Here is an 8,291-nt window from a genome sequence, read left to right on the forward strand (position 1 = left end):
TTATATCAATGACCTCAGATCCAATTTATGTGTTGTCAACTTTTTCTCTGCATAATTTTGCATGTTCACAATATCTCTTGATGCTCATCTTGGCCGTACGACATGCTTATCCTTCATTTGTTTGTAATAGAGCATTTTTTTACATCCTTGCTGTATCTGGTGTGAAATACTGTGTTGGTGTTGGAGGAGTTCTGGCCTCCTGCAGAGGTAAGTGTCTTTTTGGATGTGGCCTGAATTTTGGGGAAATAATAGGAGGTCACATGCTTTAAATGCCTGGTTTGAAAACTATATGCATTAATTCTACTCCTTGAGCGTCATCACGTTTTCTCATGATGCAATCACAGACTTCACTGTATCCTATTCGGGTTAATGTGACAGACCTATCAAAGTTGTGGATAGTTATGACGTAAAAGAGAAACGATGCGTTGCTTTTGACATTTTAACAAATAAAGAGCTGAAAAATGTGGCATGGATTTGCATTTATCCCCCTTTACTCTGAAGCAAGTAAAACCCACTGCCTTTGGATTACAAGTCTCTTGTGTAATTTAATCTCCGAAGTTAGTTGGAGAACATTAGAAAAAAAAGAAAAAAAACATGTGTCATGACGTCCAAGAAACAAACCACACATATCTGGGAGAAAGCTATGGAGGAGTCTAAAACTCAGTTTTGTTATATCACTGAGAAATTCATCCGTCACCCGAGTATAGAATTTAGCGCAAATGTTTTATTCAGCGGGGACAGAGATGCTGGTCAGAGCTGAATGGAAAAAGGGTGGAAATACTGGAAGAAAACTTGTTGGACAAAGAGGCAACATTGGGTCAGAGGTTCACCTATCAGAAAGACTACGATCGCAGTAAAGATTCATGCAAAGCCATATCCATGCGTTACAATGGGCCAGCCAAAGTCTAGACGTTGGTTTAATTGATAATCTGTGGGAAGACTTCAACATTTTCACTTTTTATCCTATTTTATAGACAGTCTAGTATATTGTCCAAAAGAGATAATCAGTACAACTGATCTTTAGTGATTTAGCAAAGAAAAACTGGCAAAAAGTTCAGCAAAATGATCAGAAAAAGATGCTAATGCATGGTATGTAGTCTGAAAGATGAAACACAGATAAATGGTATTCCTATTGTCCTATACCAAAAATAAGAAATTTGTGCCATGCACAAATTTCATATTTTTGGTATAGGACAATAGGAATACCATTTATTATTTTCCTTCCACAGTGTAATTAGGCATTGTGGAATGAGGTTGTAACATGACGCTGAAATCAGGTGTTTGGCCTTGGTTGCATGTTTAGAAGAGTCATCAGCAGTGACAAAGGTGGGGTCTGTGAGTGAAAGGCTGCTTGCTCAACAGATGTGATAGATGCCTTTAATAACCTTTGGCTGCTTTTTTCAGGGTCCTCCGGGATGTGTTGTTATTAGGAACTACATCTCATTATGATGACCACCTCTTCTATTGTCTCCCACGTCTAGGAGAGCTTCAAAATAAACCCAAAGACAACATCCGCCCCCCTGTACTAGTGCTGATGTAGCACTTGCTAATGGTGCCAGCATGTCTCAGTCCTGACTAAGGGCGATATGGCCTCACATTAACCAGCAATGGTGAAAAAAAACAAAAAAAAACAACAACATTCTGGTGGCTGATCACCTGTTGAATTGGTGAGAATCTGCATCTCAAAGTGCTTTGGCTGCTGACCTAACAACAATGCATTAGAAGAAACTGCAGAAGCCTGCTTTGGTAAATGGTGTTTGATGGCTTTAATAAGCATTTTCCATTATGCCCAGGAAGCGAGAAGAAGGGAAAAGAGCTCAATGGGAATACATGTAAGAGTGTGGGAGCCATCAGTGTTGAAAACAAAATAAAAGGATTTTATTGTGCCTCCATAACAATCGCAAACTCTCTTCCCTTTAAGTGTGTCTGAGTAGCTCCAAGCTGTATCCCAGACATGGAGCTGGTGAGGGCCCATGTTTTATTAATTTGCAGATGAGCTCAGCTTTTGATGGCGTTGGCTGCCCATGGGTTCAATTAGGATAATACAGGGAGAGGGGCAGATTATGGGATGCGATTTAAGTGAGGGTACAGTATATCTCTTCCTGACAGTTATAGTCCAAATGCAACAAATTGCACCTTAGTGGCTGTAAGCGGCGCCGTATCAGTCCGATGGCGATGAAACATGGCAGTGTGGCGGGTCAGCTGCTGTATAGACAACACAGGGCAGCAGTAGCCGAGTACCCCCGTCCTCTCTGAGCTAACAACACACTCCTGCAGTTCAACCTTTTCCCATTCAGTAATAAAAGCCATTTAGAAAACAGTGGTCTATACAATGAAGCTCTGAGTGCTTGCTCGACCCAGTGAAGCCGAAACGCTCCCAGTTAGCACGGCTCTCTCTAAACTATTGCACTTCTTCAGCTATGGGGCGAAAGCCTGTGAGTGTTAACCGCTCAACGGACCAAAACTGAACCACAAAGACATCACAATTTTACCAAGATGACCCAGAGTGTGTGAGTGGAAGGGTGTGTATGTGGGCATATTCTCCTTTAAAAAGGTTTGGATCCAAGTTTAGTTGAAAGCCACCTATACAAACACAACAAAATTTGGCTCTTGAAACTGCTTCTGAGCTTGTTTTTGTTCTTTTTTGGGGCGGGGAGGTGAACACGTACGATGACTGATTGGAGCCTCGACAGTAAGTGTGCTCTGCAATAAAAACTATAAATGCTTGAACATGTAGTGTTCAAGGATTTACAGTTAATATTTTCTGTACAATATCAAATTGTGAGGTTTTTACAGGTAAACACAAAGAATTACCTAGTGCTACACAGCTCAAGTATTGACAAGAGGAAAAAGTTAGGATACCCTACCAACTACAAATTTGCTTGAGATATTTCTTGCAGTTATCTACCAGTCCCTGACATCATACAAGGAAGATTTGTCCCAATCTTGACTTTCAGCAGTGGGATGACTTAGTATCAAAATACATTAACAATCTTTTTTCATTGCGTCAACATTCCAGACCACTCAGGCCTTCTGGTTTAATTCTACTTTACACCCCAAAATGAGAACCAAACATGGAGCGGCGATGTTCATTCTCGTGTTCCTCTAATCTGGAACAAACTTCCAGAAAACTGCGAACATGCTGAAATGCTGAGTTCCTTTAAATCAAGGCTCACATAATTATTGTAAACCGAGTAGTGGAAAGGCATTGTTGTGATAACGTGCTGAAGGCGGAGTGATGGAAAGAGCAGGAGCTTCTTAAAGAGACATAGACCAATTTCAAGGTTTCAGATCGCAAAAAGTCAAATTTCTTTTATGTTTAATAAATACAGAATATTTTATAACAACTGAGGGTAATATAAAATGACACTATGTACTTTACTGTAAGTATATTGTTTTGTTCATTTTTTGTTTATTTGTTCATGTGTCTGTGTATTTGTGTGTGTGTGTGAGAGAGAGACATTTTGTTATTGCATAAAAACAAGAATTTCCTTCTTTTTACATACTTGCTGCACCTTGGATTGCACTGCTTGAATGAAAAACATGCATAGATCTGCCTGCTTCTCTATACCTTTGCATATTTAAAATGTTATTGTCCTTTCCCTTTAAAGTAAGATGCAAAACAGTGCATGTGAATATGTAAAAACAAATTTAAACTGTTTGGCTCTTGAAATTGCTTCTAAGCTTGTTTTTGTTCTTTTTTTGGGTGGGGGAGGGAGGTGAACACTTACGATGACTGATTGGAGACTCGACAGTAATTTTGCTCTGCAATAAAAACTGTAAATTGTCGCTGGAATGCATTGTGTGAAACTGAATAAGGCAGGCCATAAAGTGGAATTGGAGACAGTGACCTATGTATGCAGGACCTGGTGTCTGTGTGGCTAGTCTGTTCATTCCGTGAAAGCACTAAAACAGAGACAGCTGTAGCGAGAGTAACTGGACTATCTTCAGTCCAGATTCTGAGCAGCTAGCAACAGCAAGGGTGGTCAAATTAATTTTGTATTAACTCTACAGTTTAGCATTAAGAAAAGATCTTGTTTAAGGAATTTTCACCAGAATAAAAGCTTCGCTCCGTGAGGTATGACAGATTTCACTATAAGAGATCGACTCTAGCCGGGTCAATGTATAGGACATGTCTCCATTCAAAGGTGGTCATGGGAGGCATCGGAGCTGGTGGAGTCTGATATTGGCCAGGGCAAAGCAGATGTTTGCGTTGGCCGGGATGAGGAAATTGCTTACCTGATGCCAACTAAAGCCCCATTTCAAGCCAGGCAGCAGCTGTTCAAATACATTTCTGTCAAAGTTTAACAAAAATATGTCAAGGTCGACCAGATCTTTTAACTTTTATTGTCACCGGTTTTAATTCCTGTCTTCTTCTTAAAAAATTGCTGCATTTGAAGAACTATGAGCACTTTGTCTTAGGTCTTAATTTTATACATTTGAGTCTCTTAGCTAAAAGAGAGCTGGAAATATACTGTGATTGACTAGACTATAATTGGCACCTCTGTTACAACGTTATGTACAAATATTATCTTTGGTGCTTCTCCAGCTTTGTTTCCCATAGTTACAGTTGATTTAAACATTTTTTTATATTGTACTGAAGATTCATTAAACCTATTTTCTTGTAACAATTTTCCAGTAACGCATATCTGACATACTTTGACATTTTCTTTTATTTTCACTAATTGTTTTTTGTTGTGATCTGCGTCATATTTTTAACACACAGAGGGCGTGAAGTCATGGATTATTAATTAACACTGACAAACTTTAAAAGGAAGGTATTTACCAGGGTTAAAACACATTTTCAATCTGATGATTGTATATTATTCCACACAAAATATTAGGGATACTTCACAGTTAAAAAAAAAAAGAACATTTAATATAAGATTGATGTGCTCTATTTCAAAATTGTGGACCTGAACTCATAAATAAGAGTAAAACATTAAATTGTTAATTATACAAACATGATAGTTTAAACTACATTTTTGCCTTTGTCGCCTTTGTTAAAAATGCCAAAAAAGAAAAACTAAAAAATGCGATGTCAGATCTCAGGTGACTAGACCCAGTTTAAGAACAACAGGGTAACTTTAAAATCAGGCTCAACATGAAAATAAAGTCATCTTGTGTTCAAGGTGTTTTTAAAACTTTGAGTGAACGTCTAGTCAGTCAGTGAATCATAACAACCACGAAACATTACTGATGTATAAAATGTTGAAAGCGAAGTTGGGGCCAAAGATTAGCCATGTCATTTCATTGTAAAAAAATTAAAAATTAAATAAATTGTATTGATTTTGCAGTAGATATTTTTTGTCCGTGAGAAAAGAAAAAGAAAAAAGGCTGGAAAGCCACTTTTTTTTTTCAATGCTCATTTCCCTCCTCCCCATATTTATCAAGACCTCAAACATGATTCGAGCAAATTATCAGATTTTTTAAGACTGTTTAAATAGCAAAAATGGGTCAGCTTAATTTATTTAAATTATGGTCAGTGGTGCAAATAATGGTGCACAGGTAATGTTGTTAAAAACAATTTTCACTTACAGTAGTTTTTTTTTTCCCCTGCACTGAATAAATGAAGTAAAACTTTGGATTCTTCTCTGATTTTTCAAGTGTATTTGTGTTACCAGTTATGTCAATAATCATGTGAGAAAAAGAAAGCAGACACTTTTACCCATATGTACTTTCGCATGTTTCTGTGTTTTTTTTCTTTTTTCTGTCCATTCATCTTCAAAGGAAGGGAAACAGCAGAGTAGACGAAGAAAACAAATCATCGGCCAACCCAGATCTGTTTCACTGGCCATGGTAAAAATATAACAAAATATGCGCATACAAAGATCCAAGAACAAGGACAGTCCATTTAACTCTCTCTCGCCCCTGGACTCAGCCATTCATCACCACCCACCCTAATATCTGTTTTCTGAACAGAAAAGGATCTGGGTGTATTACTGTGTGAGAAAACAGATTAAAGATAAATAATCTTTCACGAAGCCCACGCTATTTTATCCCGCTGCAGAATGACCCAGCATAAGAGTTTTAGCTGTGAGGACCATCACGTTGTGAAAGGCATGGGGTTTGCTGCCCCCTGTTGGGCATTTTCTGAACAGCGGTAAGGCAAACCAGACATCTGCTTAGAATCATTTAAAATCTACTTATCTAGTTGAAAGAAAACTACTTGATGTCATGAAAATAAATGATACATCTATGTACATACGCAATAATAGCTTGTGTATGTATTTATTTTTATTATAATTTTTTTAGGAACTTAAATCAATAAGAAAAGTGATATTGATTCATTACTCACAGAGCCCTTGTATTTCAAGATTACGAGTCAAATCTATAAAAGGAAATAAAAAAAAAGAAAAAGAAAATTAAATTATTACTTGAAAAATTAGAAGATTACATTAAAGTAATAAAAAGGGCTGAACGTTGTACAACTTGTCCTACGGACAGTGACTGACACGGTATTCATAAAAAAAGGTGGCTATTCACAGAGTACTCAGTGCAAACATGTAATTGGAAAGTTGAGTGGAAGGAAAAAGTGTGGCACATGCAACAGCTGTAATAAGAGCTTTGTCGTATCTAAGATAAGAAGTAGAAAAATAACTGAATTGTTCCTCGGTGGTCCAAAGTCATAATTACATTTCTTTTAGAAATCAGGGTCTTGATTAATACTCATGGCTGATTATATACCGTTTTACCTTTTTTAATTTAATTACTGAAATTAATTTACTTTCCAAAACTGCTGTAATATGTGGCACTCAAGCCATTTCTTCAATCTGCAGGTCGGGTAATTGCATTTTCAGCCCTTTAATTAAACAGTGCAAGGTTCCCGTATTTATTTACTTGAACAAACATACCTGTTATTAGACTTTTCAAAGACTAAACCCTTAGAGACCTTTGACACTTCCTTTATTTCACTCTGATAACAAGAAGGTACTGATTAAAAGAGCTTTGTTGCAGCTGTGTAGGAGGCCTYTCGTGTATCATCGCCCATTTGTCATCTCAAATTTAGCAGAAGTTGAGTGGGGGATCGAAGCAGGCAGTAATGAGGATTCGTCGCCTCCGCCGCGGTAGCTGTGGTTACGAGCGGTGCATTAATGTATGTAATCTGTTACTATGTCTGTGACAAGGACACGTACTGTGCTAATTAAAGAAACCTTTCTGAGCTCCTCCTTGAGACTTAGGTCATGTCTCATTAAAAAAGGGTCTCAGTTCATAGAAAACCATTCATTACTGGGCATTTGTGATGGTGGGGTTAGCGGAGGGGAATACAATACATATCATCCAGCAGGTACATGATGATAGTGTGAAAAACCAACAAATAAAGCTTGAAATGCTTTATTTCAAAGTACTTGAAATACTTTGTGCTAAGAGGTAGTCAGTAAATTGTAGATTTGACAAGTTTTGTAATACATATACTTGTTTTAAGCATCAAATGAGACTATTTCATTTTAAAATCAAATTTTTATTTCTTTAAATGAGAGGATATCCACCGAAGCAGAGAGAGAGAGAAAAAAAAATCTGTCATGTTAATATTTTACATTTCTAAATACAAAAAATATATAATCCCAAAAAATAAATATGAACCACAGCTCAAAAATGCTTTCATTTTTCACACACTGAATTCAAATTTGTTGTTAAGGGACAACAAATTAACAAAATAAACTAATCCCACTTTAGCAGTTAGCTATCCTTAAGTCAGGACAATCAGCTGGTGTACTGTGCACAGAGGCACAAACACTCAGCAACCTTTGAGTATGGCAGAAAGGCATGTGGTAATAAACTCTCAAAATAAAATTAAAAACCCTTTCTTTTGGCAAAATCAGTTAAAAAAAAAAAACTAAATCTACAAAGAAACATTTGAGTGTGTTTTAGTTAGAATGGTCAGGAAGAAAATTTGTGGTGAAATCTGATTTTATTTTTTAGGGTGTTTTCTGGATAATGACCCAAGATTTGGAAAAATGTAAGCAAACGGCCAGAAATCAATGACTTTCATTTCTGCCATTACCATGAATGCCCCTTATACACAATGCATCATACCTGATCTGCATTAGACAAATTAAGTAACTGGCCGTCAACTCTTGGAAATCTGGTTTGACGTGTAGAAGATCATGTACAAAAATAACTTTCTGATTGCTTTCCCTAGACTCTCTTTTGCCAGACTTTGGATAATCAAGATCTAGGGCTTTTTGTAGCTGTTCTATAAATGGAGATGCACTTCTATACCAGCATTAGCAGATCCTGTCCAACAAAAAAAAAAAAAAAAAAAAAAAAAAAAAAAACAAATTGTGGTT

This window comes from Poecilia reticulata, linkage group LG8, assembly GCF_000633615.1.
Source record: "Poecilia reticulata strain Guanapo linkage group LG8, Guppy_female_1.0+MT, whole genome shotgun sequence".
NCBI classification, from domain to species: domain Eukaryota; kingdom Metazoa; phylum Chordata; class Actinopteri; order Cyprinodontiformes; family Poeciliidae; genus Poecilia; species Poecilia reticulata.